Raw genomic sequence first — 13,517 nt, 5'->3', positions numbered from 1 at the left:
TATAGGAGGAGCCTGGGCAGAATGGGTGGGGTCAGACAGCAGAGGAGGGGCTTAGGAGGAGCCTAGTCAGAATGGGTGGAGTCAGAGAGGAGGGGTATAGGAGGAGCCTGGGCAGAATGGGTGGAGTCAGAGAGGAGGGGCTTAGGAGGAGCCTGGGCAGAATGGGTGGGGTCAGAGAGGAGATGCTTAGGCGGAGCCTGGGCAGAATGGGTGGGGTCAGACAGCAGAGGAGGGGCTTAGGAGGAGCCTAGTCAGATTGGGTGGGGTCAAATAGGAGGAGCCTGGGCAGAGGGGGTGGGTCAGAGAGGAGGGGTATAGGAGGAGCCTGGGCAGAATGGGTGGGGTCAGACAGCAGAGGAGGGGCTTAGGAGGAGCCTGGGCAGAATGGGTGGGGTCAGAGAGGAGGGGCTTAGGAGGAGCCTAGTCAGATTGGGTGGGGTCAAATAGGAGGAGCCTGGGCAGAATGGGTGGGGTCAGAGAGCAGAGGAGGGGCTTAGGAGGAGCCTAGGGGCTTAGGTGGAGCCTAGTCAGATTGGGTGGGGTCAGAGAGGAGGGGCTTAGGAGGAGCCTGGGCAGAATGAGTGGGGTCAGACAGCAGAGGAGGGGCTTAGGAGGGGCCTAGGGGCTTAGGAGGAGCCTAGTCAGATTGGGTGGGGTCAAATAGGAGGAGCCTGGGCAGAATGGGAGGAGCCTGGGTAGAATGGGTGGAGTCAGAGAGGAGGGGGTATAGGAGGAGCCTGGCAGAGGGGGGTGTAGGAGGAGCCTAGTCAGATTGGGTGGGGTCAAATAGGAGGAGCCTGGGCAGAATGGGTGGGGTCAGAGGGGTATGGGAGGAGCCTGGGTAGAATGGGTGGAGTCAGAGAGGAGGGGGTATAGGAGGAGCCTGGGCAGAATGGGTGGGGTCAGACAGCAGAGGAGGGGCTTAGGAGGAGCCTAGTCAGATTGGGTGGGGTCAGAGAGGTGGGGTATAGGAGGAGCCTGGGCAGAATGGGTGGGGTCAGAGAGGAGGAGCCTGGGCAGAATGGGTGGGGTCAGACAGCAGAGGAGGGGCTTAGGAGGAGCCTAGTCAGATTGGGTGGGGTCAGAGAGGTGGGGTATAGGAGGAGCCTGGGCAGAATGGGTGGGGTCAGACAGCAGAGGAGGGGCTTAGGAGGAGCCTAGTCAGATTGGGTGGGGTCAGAGGGGTATGGGAGGAGCCTGGGTAGAATGGGTGGAGTCAGAGAGGAGGGGGTATAGGAGGAGCCTGGCAGAGGGGGGTGTAGGAGGAGCCTAGTCAGATTGGGTGGGGTCAAATAGGAGGAGCCTGGGCAGAGGGGGTGGGGTCAGAGTGAGAGGAGGGGTATAGGAGGAGCCTGGGCAGAATGGGTGGGGTCAGACAGCAGAGGAGGGGCTTAGGAGGAGCCTGGGCAGAGGGGGTGGGGTCAGAGAGGAGGGGTATAGGAGGAGCCTGGGCAGAGGGGGTATAGGAGGAGCCTGGCCAGAGGGGGTGGGGTCAGAGAGGAGGGGCTTAGGAGGAGCTTAGTCAGATTGGGTGGGGTCAAATAGGAGGAGCCTGGGCAGAATTGGTGGGGTCAGAGGGGTATGGGAGGAGCCTGGGCAGAATGGGTGGGGTCAGACAGCAGAGGAGGGGCTTAGGAGGAGCCTGGGCAGAATGGGTGGGGTCAGAGAGGAGGGGCTTAGGCGGAGCCTGGGCAGAATGGGTGGGGTCAGACAGCAGAGGAGGGGCTTAGGAGGAGCCTGGGCAGGAGGAGGGGGTATATGGGCAGAATGGGTGGGGTCAGAGAGGAGGGGCTTAGGAGGAGCCTGGGCAGAATGGGTGGAGTCAGAGAGGAGGGGGTATAGGAGGAGCCTGGGCAGAATGGGTATAGGAGGAGCCTAGTCAGATTGGGTGTGGTCAAATAGGAGGAGCCTGGGCAGAATGGGTGGGGTCAGAGAGGAGGGGGTATAGGAGGAGCCTGGCAGAGGGGGGTATAGGAGGAGCCTGGCAGAGGGGGGTATAGGAGGAGCCTGGGCAGAGGGGGGTGTAGGAGGAGCCTAGTCAGATTGGGTGGGGTCAAATAGGAGGAGCCTGGGCAGAATGGGTGGGGTCAGAGGGGTATGGGAGGAGCCTGGGTAGAATGGGTGGAGTCAGAGAGGAGGGGGTATAGGAGGAGCCTGGCAGAGGGGGGTGTAGGAGGAGCCTAGTCAGATTGGGTGGGGTCAAATAGGAGGAGCCTGGGCAGAGGGGGTGGGGTCAGAGAGGAGGGGTATAGGAGGAGCCTGGGCAGAATGGGTGGGGTCAGACAGCAGAGGAGGGGCTTAGGAGGAGCCTGGGCAGAATGGGTGGGGTCAGAGAGGAGGGGCTTAGGAGGAGCCTAGTCAGATTGGGTGGGGTCAAATAGGAGGAGCCTGGGCAGAATGGGTGGGGTCAGACAGCAGAGGAGGGGCTTAGGAGGAGCCTAGTCAGATTGGGTGGGGTCAAATAGGAGGAGCCTGGGCAGAATGGGTGGGGTCAGACAGCAGAGGAGGGGTATAGGAGGAGCCTGGGAAGAGGGGGTGGGGTCAGAGAGGAGGGGTATAGGAGGAGCCTGGGCAGAGGTGGTATAGGAGGAGCCTGGGCAGAGGGGGTGGGGTCAGAGAGGAGGGGTATAGGAGGAGCCTGGGCAGAGGGGGTATAGGAGGAGCCTAGTCAGATTGGGTGGGGTCAAATAGGAGGAGCCTGGGCAGAATGGGTGGAGTCAGAGAGGAGGGGGTATAGGAGGAGCCTGGGCAGAATGGGTGGGGTCAGACAGCAGAGGAGGGGCTTAGGAGGAGCCTAGTCAGATTGGGTGGGGTCAAATAGGAGGAGCCTGGGCAGAGGGGGTGGGGTCAGAGAGGAGGGGTATAGGAGGAGCCTGGGCAGAATGGGTGGGGTCAGACAGCAGAGGAGGGGCTTAGGAGGAGCCTGGGCAGAATGGGTGGGGTCAGAGAGGAGGGGCTTAGGAGGAGCCTAGTCAGATTGGGTGGGGTCAAATAGGAGGAGCCTGGGCAGAATGGGTGGGGTCAGACAGCAGAGGAGGGGCTTAGGAGGAGCCTAGTCAGATTGGGTGGGGTCAATTAGGAGGAGCCTGGGCAGAATGGGTGGGGTCAGACAGCAGAGGAGGGGTATAGGAGGAGCCTGGGCAGAGGGGGTGGGGTCAGAGAGGAGGGGTATAGGAGGAGCCTGGGCAGAGGGGGTGGGGTCAGAGAGGAGGGGTATAGGAGGAGCCTGGGCAGAGGGGGTATAGGAGGAGCCTAATCAGATTGGGTGGGGTCCAATAGGAGGAGCCTGGGCAGAATGGGTGGAGTCAGAGAGGAGGGGGTATAGGAGGAGCCTGGGCAGAATGGGTGGGGTCAGACAGCAGAGGAGGGGCTTAGGAGGAGCCTAGTCAGATTGGGTGGGGTCAGAGAGGTGGGGTATAGGAGGAGCCTGGGGAGAATGGGTGGGGTCAGACAGCAGAGGAGGGGCTTAGGAGGAGCCTGGGCAGAATGGGTGGGGTCAGAGAGGAGGGGCTTAGGAGGAGCCTAGTCAGATTGGGTGGGGTCAAATAGGAGGAGCCTGGGCAGAATGGGTGAGGTCAGAGAGGAGGGGTATAGGAGGAGCCTAGTCAGATTGGGTGGGGTCAAATAGGAGGGGGTATAGGAGGAGCCTGGGCAGAATGGGTGGGGCCAGACAGCAGAGGAGGGGCTTAGGAGGAACCTAGTCAGATTGGGTGGGGTCAAATAGGAGGAGCCTGGGCAGAATGGGTGGGGTCAGACAGCAGAGGAGGGGCTTAGGAGGAGCCTGGGCAGAATGGGTGGGGTCAGAGAGGAGATGCTTAGGCGGAGCCTGGGCAGAATGGGTGGGGTCAGACAGCAGAGGAGGGGCTTAGGAGGAGCCTAGTCAGATTGGGTGGGGTCAATAGGAGGAGCCTAGTCAGAATGGGTGGAGTCAGAGAGGAGGGGGTATAGGAGGAGCCTAGTCAGATTGGGTGGGGTCAGAGAGGAGGGGCTTAGGAGGAGCCTAGGGGCTTAGGAGGAGCCTAGTCAGATTGGGTGGGGTCAGAGAGGAGGGGTATAGGAGGAGCCTGGGCAGAATAGGTGGGGTCAGACAGCAGATGAGGGGCTTAGGAGGAGCCTGGGCAGAATTGGTGGGGTCAGAGAGGAGGGGCTTAGGAGGAGCCTGGGCAGAATGGGTGGGGTCAGACAGCAGAGGAGGGGCTTAGGAGGAGCCTGGGCAGAATTGGTGGGGTCAGAGAGGAGGGGCTTAGGAGGAGCCTGGGCAGAATGGGTGGGGTCAGACAGCAGAGGAGGGGCTTAGGAGGAGCCTAGTCAGATTGGGTGGGGTCAAATAGGAGGAGCCTGGGCAGAATGGGTGAGGTCAGAGAGGAGGGGTATAGGAGGAGCCTAGTCAGATTGGGTGGGGTCAAATAGGAGGGGGTATAGGAGGAGCCTGGGCAGAATGGGTGGGGCCAGACAGCAGAGGAGGGGCTTAGGAGGTACCTAGTCAGATTGGGTGGGGTCAAATAGGAGGAGCCTGGGCAGAATGGGTGGGGTCAGACAGCAGAGGAGGGGCTTAGGAGGAGCCGTGGCAGAATGGGTGGGGTCAGAGAGGAGGGGCTTAGGAGGAGCCTGGGCAGAATGGGTGGAGTCAGAGAGGAGGGGGTATAGGAGGAGCCTGGGCAGAATGGGTGGGGTCAGACAGCAGAGGAGGGGCTTAGGAGGAGCCTAGTCAGAATGGGTGGAGTCAGAGAGGAGGGGTATAGGAGGAGCCTGGGCAGAATGGGTGGAGTCAGAGAGGAGGGGCTTAGGAGGAGCCTGGGCAGAATGGGTGGGGTCAGAGAGGAGATGCTTAGGCGGAGCCTGGGCAGAATGGGTGGGGTCAGACAGCAGAGGAGGGGCTTAGGAGGAGCCTAGTCAGATTGGGTGGGGTCAAATAGGAGGAGCCTGGGCAGAGGGGGTGGGTCAGAGAGGAGGGGTATAGGAGGAGCCTGGGCAGAATGGGTGGGGTCAGACAGCAGAGGAGGGGCTTAGGAGGAGCCTGGGCAGAATGGGTGGGGTCAGAGAGGAGGGGCTTAGGAGGAGCCTAGTCAGATTGGGTGGGGTCAAATAGGAGGAGCCTGGGCAGAATGGGTGGGGTCAGAGAGCAGAGGAGGGGCTTAGGAGGAGCCTAGGGGCTTAGGTGGAGCCTAGTCAGATTGGGTGGGGTCAGAGAGGAGGGGCTTAGGAGGAGCCTGGGCAGAATGAGTGGGGTCAGACAGCAGAGGAGGGGCTTAGGAGGGGCCTAGGGGCTTAGGAGGAGCCTAGTCAGATTGGGTGGGGTCAAATAGGAGGAGCCTGGGCAGAATGGGAGGAGCCTGGGTAGAATGGGTGGAGTCAGAGAGGAGGGGGTATAGGAGGAGCCTGGCAGAGGGGGGTGTAGGAGGAGCCTAGTCAGATTGGGTGGGGTCAAATAGGAGGAGCCTGGGCAGAATGGGTGGGGTCAGAGGGGTATGGGAGGAGCCTGGGTAGAATGGGTGGAGTCAGAGAGGAGGGGGTATAGGAGGAGCCTGGGCAGAATGGGTGGGGTCAGACAGCAGAGGAGGGGCTTAGGAGGAGCCTAGTCAGATTGGGTGGGGTCAGAGAGGTGGGGTATAGGAGGAGCCTGGGCAGAATGGGTGGGGTCAGAGAGGAGGAGCCTGGGCAGAATGGGTGGGGTCAGACAGCAGAGGAGGGGCTTAGGAGGAGCCTAGTCAGATTGGGTGGGGTCAGAGAGGTGGGGTATAGGAGGAGCCTGGGCAGAATGGGTGGGGTCAGACAGCAGAGGAGGGGCTTAGGAGGAGCCTAGTCAGATTGGGTGGGGTCAGAGGGGTATGGGAGGAGCCTGGGTAGAATGGGTGGAGTCAGAGAGGAGGGGGTATAGGAGGAGCCTGGCAGAGGGGGGTGTAGGAGGAGCCTAGTCAGATTGGGTGGGGTCAAATAGGAGGAGCCTGGGCAGAGGGGGTGGGGTCAGAGTGAGAGGAGGGGTATAGGAGGAGCCTGGGCAGAATGGGTGGGGTCAGACAGCAGAGGAGGGGCTTAGGAGGAGCCTAGTCAGATTGGGTGGGGTCAGAGGGGTATGGGAGGAGCCTGGGTAGAATGGGTGGAGTCAGAGAGGAGGGGGTATAGGAGGAGCCTGGCAGAGGGGGGTGTAGGAGGAGCCTAGTCAGATTGGGTGGGGTCAAATAGGAGGAGCCTGGGCAGAGGGGGTGGGGTCAGAGAGGAGGGGTATAGGAGGAGCCTGGGCAGAGGGGGTGGGGTCAGAGAGGAGGGGTATAGGAGGAGCCTGGGCAGAGGGGGTATAGGAGGAGCCTGGGCAGAGGGGGTGGGGTCAGAGAGGAGGGGTATAGGAGGAGCCTGGGCAGAGGGGGTATAGGAGGAGCCTAGTCAGATTGGGTGGGGTCAAATGGGAGGAGCCTGGGCAGAATGGGTGGAGTCAGAGAGGAGGGGGTATAGGAGGAGCCTGGGCAGAATGGGTGGGGTCTGAGAGGAGAGGAGGGGCTTAGGAGGAGCCTGGGCAGAGGGGGTATAGGAGGAGCCTAGTCAGATTGGGTGGGGTCAAATAGGAGGAGCCTGGGCAGAATGGGTGGGGTCAGACAGCAGAGGAGGGGCTTAGGAGGAGCCAAGTCAGATTGGGTGGGGTCAAATAGGAGGGGTATAGGAGGAGCCTGGGCAGAATGGGTGGGGTCAGAGGGGTATGGGAGGAGCCTGGGCAGAATGGGTGGAGTCAGAGAGGAGGGGGTATAGGAGGAGCCTGGGCAGAATGGGTGGGGTCAGACAGCAGAGGAGGGGCTTAGGAGGAGCCTGGGCAGAATGGGTGGGGTCAGACAGCAGAGGAGGGGCTTAGGAGGAGCCTGGGCAGAATGGGTGGGGTCAGAGAGGAGATGCTTAGGCAGAGCCTGGGCAGTATGGGAGGGGTCAGACAGCAGAGGAGGGGCTTAGGAGGAGCCTAGTCAGATTGGGTGGGGTCAAATAGGAGGAGCCTAGTCAGAATGGGTGGAGTCAGAGAGGAGGGGGTATAGGAGGAGCCTAGTCAGATTGGGTGGGGTCAGAGAGGAGGGGGTATAGGAGGAGCCTGGGCAGAATGGGTGGGGTCAGACAGCAGAGGAGGGGCTTAGGAGGAGCCTAGTCAGATTGGGTGGGGTCAGAGAGGTGGGGTATAGGAGGAGCCTGGGCAGAATGGGTGGGGTCAGAGAGGAGGAGCCTGGGCAGAATGGGTGGGGTCAGACAGCAGAGGAGGGGCTTAGGAGGAGCCTAGTCAGATTGGGTGGGGTCAGAGAGGTGGGGTATAGGAGGAGCCTGGGCAGAATGGGTGGGGTCAGACAGCAGAGGAGGGGCTTAGGAGGAGCCTAGTCAGATTGGGTGGGGTCAAATAGGAGGAGCCTGGGCAGAATGGGTGGGGTCAGACAGCAGAGGAGGGGTATAGGAGGAGCCTGGCAGAGGGGGGTGTAGGAGGAGCCTAGTCAGATTGGGTGGGGTCAAATAGGAGGAGCCTGGGTGGGGTCAGAGGGGTATGGGAGGAGCCTGGGTAGAATGGGTGGAGTCAGAGAGGAGGGGGTATAGGAGGAGCCTGGGCAGAATGGGTGGGGTCAGACAGCAGAGGAGGGGCTTAGGAGGAGCCTGGGCAGAGGGGGTGGGGTCAGAGAGGAGGGGTATAGGAGGAGCCTGGGCAGAGGGGGTATAGGAGGAGCCTGGCCAGAGGGGGTGGGGTCAGAGAGGAGGGGCTTAGGAGGAGCTTAGTCAGATTGGGTGGGGTCAAATAGGAGGAGCCTGGGCAGAATGGGTGGGGTCAGAGGGGTATGGGAGGAGCCTGGGCAGAATGGGTGGGGTCAGACAGCAGAGGAGGGGCTTAGGAGGAGCCTGGGCAGAATGGGTGGGGTCAGAGAGGAGGGGCTTAGGCGGAGCCTGGGCAGAATGGGTGGGGTCAGACAGCAGAGGAGGGGCTTAGGAGGAGCCTGGGCAGGAGGAGGGGGTATATGGGCAGAATGGGTGGGGTCAGAGAGGAGGGGCTTAGGAGGAGCCTGGGCAGAATGGGTGGAGTCAGAGAGGAGGGGGTATAGGAGGAGCCTGGGCAGAATGGGTATAGGAGGAGCCTAGTCAGATTGGGTGTGGTCAAATAGGAGGAGCCTGGGCAGAATGGGTGGGGTCAGAGAGGAGGGGGTATAGGAGGAGCCTGGCAGAGGGGGGTATAGGAGGAGCCTGGCAGAGGGGGGTATAGGAGGAGCCTGGGCAGAGGGGGGTGTAGGAGGAGCCTAGTCAGATTGGGTGGGGTCAAATAGGAGGAGCCTGGGCAGAATGGGTGGGGTCAGAGGGGTATGGGAGGAGCCTGGGTAGAATGGGTGGAGTCAGAGAGGAGGGGGTATAGGAGGAGCCTGGCAGAGGGGGGTGTAGGAGGAGCCTAGTCAGATTGGGTGGGGTCAAATAGGAGGAGCCTGGGCAGAGGGGGTGGGGTCAGAGAGGAGGGGTATAGGAGGAGCCTGGGCAGAATGGGTGGGGTCAGACAGCAGAGGAGGGGCTTAGGAGGAGCCTGGGCAGAATGGGTGGGGTCAGAGAGGAGGGGCTTAGGAGGAGCCTAGTCAGATTGGGTGGGGTCAAATAGGAGGAGCCTGGGCAGAATGGGTGGGGTCAGACAGCAGAGGAGGGGCTTAGGAGGAGCCTAGTCAGATTGGGTGGGGTCAAATAGGAGGAGCCTGGGCAGAATGAGTGGGGTCAGACAGCAGAGGAGGGGTATAGGAGGAGCCTGGGCAGAGGGGGTGGGGTCAGAGAGGAGGGGTATAGGAGGAGCCTGGGCGGAGGGGGTATAGGAGGAGCCTGGGCAGAGGGGGTGGGGTCAGAGAGGAGGGGTATAGGAGGAGCCTGGGCAGAGGGGGTATAGGAGGAGCCTAGTCAGATTGGGTGGGGTCAAATAGGAGGAGCCTGGGCAGAATGGGTGGAGTCAGAGAGGAGGGGGTATAGGAGGAGCCTGGGCAGAATGGGTGGGGTCAGACAGCAGAGGAGGGGCTTAGGAGGAGCCTAGTCAGATTGGGTGGGGTCAAATAGGAGGAGCCTGGGCAGAGGGGGTGGGGTCAGAGAGGAGGGGTAAAGGAGGAGCCTGGGCAGAATGGGTGGGGTCAGACAGCAGAGGAGGGGCTTAGGAGGAGCCTGGGCAGAATGGGTGGGGTCAGAGAGGAGGGGCTTAGGAGGAGCCTAGTCAGATTGGGTGGGGTCAAATAGGAGGAGCCTGGGCAGAATGGGTGGGGTCAGACAGCAGAGGAGGGGCTTAGGAGGAGCCTAGTCAGATTGGGTGGGGTCAAATAGGAGGAGCCTGGGCAGAATGGGTGGGGTCAGACAGCAGAGGAGGGGTATAGGAGGAGCCTGGGCAGAGGGGGTGGGGTCAGAGAGGAGGGGTATAGGAGGAGCCTGGGCAGAGGGGGTGGGGTCAGAGAGGAGGGGTATAGGAGGAGCCTGGGCAGAGGGGGTATAGGAGGAGCCTAATCAGATTGGGTGGGGTCCAATAGGAGGAGCCTGGGCAGAATGGGTGGAGTCAGAGAGGAGGGGGTATAGGAGGAGCCTGGGCAGAATGGGTGGGGTCAGACAGCAGAGGAGGGGCTTAGGAGGAGCCTAGTCAGATTGGGTGGGGTCAGAGAGGTGGGGTATAGGAGGAGCCTGGGGAGAATGGGTGGGGTCAGACAGCAGAGAAGGGGCTTAGGAGGAGCCTTGTCAGATTGGGTGGGGTCAAATAGGAGGAGCCTGGGCAGAGGGGGGTATAGGAGGAGCCTAGTCAGATTGGGTGGGGTCAGAGAGGAGGGGCTTAGGAGGAGCCTGGGCAGAATGAGTGGGGTCAGACAGCAGAGGAGGGGCTTAGGAGGAGCCTAGGGGCTTAGGAGGAGCCTAGTCAGATTGGGTGGGGTCAAATAGGAGGAGCCTGGGCAGAATGGGTGGGGTCAGAGGGGTATGGGAGGAGCCTGGGTAGAATGGGTGGAGTCAGAGAGGAGGGGGTATAGGAGGAGCCTGGGCAGAGGGGGGTGTAGGAGGAGCCTAGTCAGATTGGGTGGGGTCAAATAGGAGGAGCCTGGGCAGAATGGGTGGGGTCAGAGGGGTATGGGAGGAGCCTGGGTAGAATGGGTGGAGTCAGAGAGGAGGGGGTATAGGAGGAGCCTGGCAGAGGGGGGTGTAGGAGGAGCCTAGTCAGATTGGGTGGGGTCAAATAGGAGGAGCCTGGGCACAATGGGAGGGGTCAGAGGGGTATGGGAGGAGCCTGGGTAGAATGGGTGGAGTCAGAGAGGAGGGGGTATAGGAGGAGCCTAGTCAGAGGGGGTGGGGTCAGAGAGGAGGGGCTTAGGAGGAGCCTAGTCAGATTGGGTGGGGTCAAATAGGAGGAGCCTGGGCAGAATGGGTGGAGTCAGAGAGGTGGGGCTTAGGAGGAGCCTGGGCAGAATGGGTGGGGTCAGAGAGGAGGGGCTTAGGCGGAGCCTGGGCAGAATGGGTGGGGGTCAGACAGCAGAGGAGGGGCTTAGGAGGAGCCTGGGCAGAGGGGGTATAGGAGGAGCCTAGTCAGATTGGGTGGGGTCAAATAGGAGGAGCCTGGGCAGAATGGGTGGGGTCAGACAGCAGAGGAGGGGCTTAGGAGGAGCCAAGTCAGATTGGGTGGGGTCAAATAGGAGGGGTATAGGAGGAGCCTGGGCAGAATGGGTGGGGTCAAAGGGGTATGGGAGGAGCCTGGGCAGAATGGGTGGAGTCAGAGAGGAGGGGGTATAGGAGGAGCCTGGGCAGAATGGGTGGGGTCAGACAGCAGAGGAGGGGCTTAGGAGGAGCCTGGGCAGAATGGGTGGGGTCAGACAGCAGAGGAGGGGCTTAGGAGGAGCCTGGGCAGAATGGGTGGGGTCAGAGAGGAGATGCTTAGGCAGAGCCTGGGCAGTATGGGTGGGGTCAGACAGCAGAGGAGGGGCTTAGGAGGAGCCTAGTCAGATTGGGTGGGGTCAAATAGGAGGAGCCTAGTCAGAATGGGTGGAGTCAGAGAGGAGGGGGTATAGGAGGAGCCTAGTCAGATTGGGTGGGGTCAGAGAGGAGGGGCTTAGGAGGAGCCTAGGGGCTTAGGAGGAGCCTAGTCAGATTGGGTGGGGTCAGAGAGGAGGGGTATAGGAGGAGCCTGGGCAGAATGGGTGGGGTCAGACAGCAGATGAGGGGCTTAGGAGGAGCCTGGGCAGAATTGGTGGGGTCAGAGAGGAGGGGCTTAGGAGGAGCCTGGGCAGAATGGGTGGGGTCAGACAGCAGAGGAGGGGCTTAGGAGGAGCCTAGTCAGATTGGGTGGGGTCAAATAGGAGGAGCCTGGGCAGAATGGGTGAGGTCAGAGAGGAGGAGGGGTATAGGAGGAGCCTAGTCAGATTGGGTGGGGTCAAATAGGAGGGGGTATAGGAGGAGCCTGGGCAGAATGGGTGGGGCCAGACAGCAGAGGAGGGGCTTAGGAGGAACCTAGTCAGATTGGGTGGGGTCAAATAGGAGGAGCCTGGGCAGAATGGGTGGGGTCAGACAGCAGAGGAGGGGCTTAGGAGGAGCCTGGGCAGAATGGGTGGGGTCAGAGAGGAGATGCTTAGGCGGAGCCTGGGCAGAATGGGTGGGGTCAGACAGCAGAGGAGGGGCTTAGGAGGAGCCTGGGCAGAATTGGTGGGGTCAGAGAGGAGGGGCTTAGGAGGAGCCTGGGCAGAATGGGTGGGGTCAGACAGCAGAGGAGGGGCTTAGGAGGAGCCTGGGCAGAATTGGTGGGGTCAGAGAGGAGGGGCTTAGGAGGAGCCTGGGCAGAATGGGTGGGGTCAGACAGCAGAGGAGGGGCTTAGGAGGAGCCTAGTCAGATTGGGTGGGGTCAAATAGGAGGAGCCTGGGCAGAATGGGTGAGGTCAGAGAGGAGGGGTATAGGAGGAGCCTAGTCAGATTGGGTGGGGTCAAATAGGAGGGGGTATAGGAGGAGCCTGGGCAGAATGGGTGGGGCCAGACAGCAGAGGAGGGGCTTAGGAGGAACCTAGTCAGATTGGGTGGGGTCAAATAGGAGGAGCCTGGGCAGAATGGGTGGGGTCAGACAGCAGAGGAGGGGCTTAGGAGGAGCCTGGGCAGAATGGGTGGGGTCAGAGAGGAGGGGCTTAGGAGGAGCCTGGGCAGAATGGGTGGAGTCAGAGAGGAGGGGGTATAGGAGGAGCCTGGGCAGAATGGGTGGGGTCAGACAGCAGAGGAGGGGCTTAGGAGGAGCCTAGTCAGAATGGGTGGAGTCAGAGAGGAGGGGTATAGGAGGAGCCTGGGCAGAATGGGTGGAGTCAGAGAGGAGGGGCTTAGGAGGAGCCTGGGCAGAATGGGTGGGGTCAGAGAGGAGATGCTTAGGCGGAGCCTGGGCAGAATGGGTGGGGTCAGACAGCAGAGGAGGGGCTTAGGAGGAGCCTAGTCAGATTGGGTGGGGTCAAATAGGAGGAGCCTCTCTGCAGAAAGAAATTGGCGCTGTGTGGACTCCTAGCTGGCTGTGTATTGAACTGCTGCTGCTGAATTTGGTGCCTTCGACCTCCCGCCTCCCGCTGCCGACCCCTGCTCAACTCCTGGGTCTGGCAGCCGCGTGAAGCGCGGTGGAGGTCTGTAAAAACTACAGTACCCAGCAGCACTAGCGGCGCTAATCGCGCCAAACGCGCGCCAGGAGGCGCTCAAATACAGAGTCACCCCGGTCGAGGGGGCGACTCTCTGCAGAAAGAAATTGGCGCTGTGTGGACTCCTAGCTGGCTGTGTATTGAACTGCTGCTGCTGAATTTGGTGCCTTCGACCTCCCGCCTCCCGCTGCCGACCCCTGCTCAACTCCTGGGTCTGGCAGCCGCGTGAAGCGCGGTGGAGGTCTGTAAAAACTACAGTACCCAGCAGCACTAGCGGCGCTAATCGCGCCAAACGCGCGCCAGGAGGCGCTCAAATACAGAGTCACCCCGGTCGAGGGGGCGACTCTCTGCAGAAAGAAATTGGCGCTGTGTGGACTCCTAGCTGGCTGTGTATTGAACTGCTGCTGCTGAATTTGGTGCCTTCGACCTCCCGCCTCCCGCTGCCGACCCCTGCTCAACTCCTGGGTCTGGCAGCCGCGTGAAGCGCGGTGGAGGTCTGTAAAAACTACAGTACCCAGCAGCACTAGCGGCGCTAATCGCGCCAAACGCGCGCCAGGAGGCGCTCAAATACAGAGTCACCCCGGTCGAGGGGGCGACTCTCTGCAGAAAGAAATTGGCGCTGTGTGGACTCCTAGCTGGCTGTGTATTGAACTGCTGCTGCTGAATTTGGTGCCTTCGACCTCCCGCCTCCCGCTGCCGACCCCTGCTCAACTCCTGGGTCTGGCAGCCGCGTGAAGCGCGGTGGAGGTCTGTAAAAACTACAGTACCCAGCAGCACTAGCGGCGCTAATCGCGCCAAACGCGCGCCAGGAGGCGCTCAAATACAGAGTCACCCCGGTCGAGGGGGCGACTCTCTGCAGAAAGAAATTGGCGCTGTGTGGACTCCTAGCTGGCTGTGTATTGAACTGCTGCTGCTGAATTT

The sequence above is a fragment of the Lissotriton vulgaris genome, chromosome 7 (assembly GCF_964263255.1).
Source record: "Lissotriton vulgaris chromosome 7, aLisVul1.2, whole genome shotgun sequence".
NCBI lineage: Eukaryota > Metazoa > Chordata > Amphibia > Caudata > Salamandridae > Lissotriton > Lissotriton vulgaris.
Note: the sequence above shows the minus strand (reverse complement) of the source record.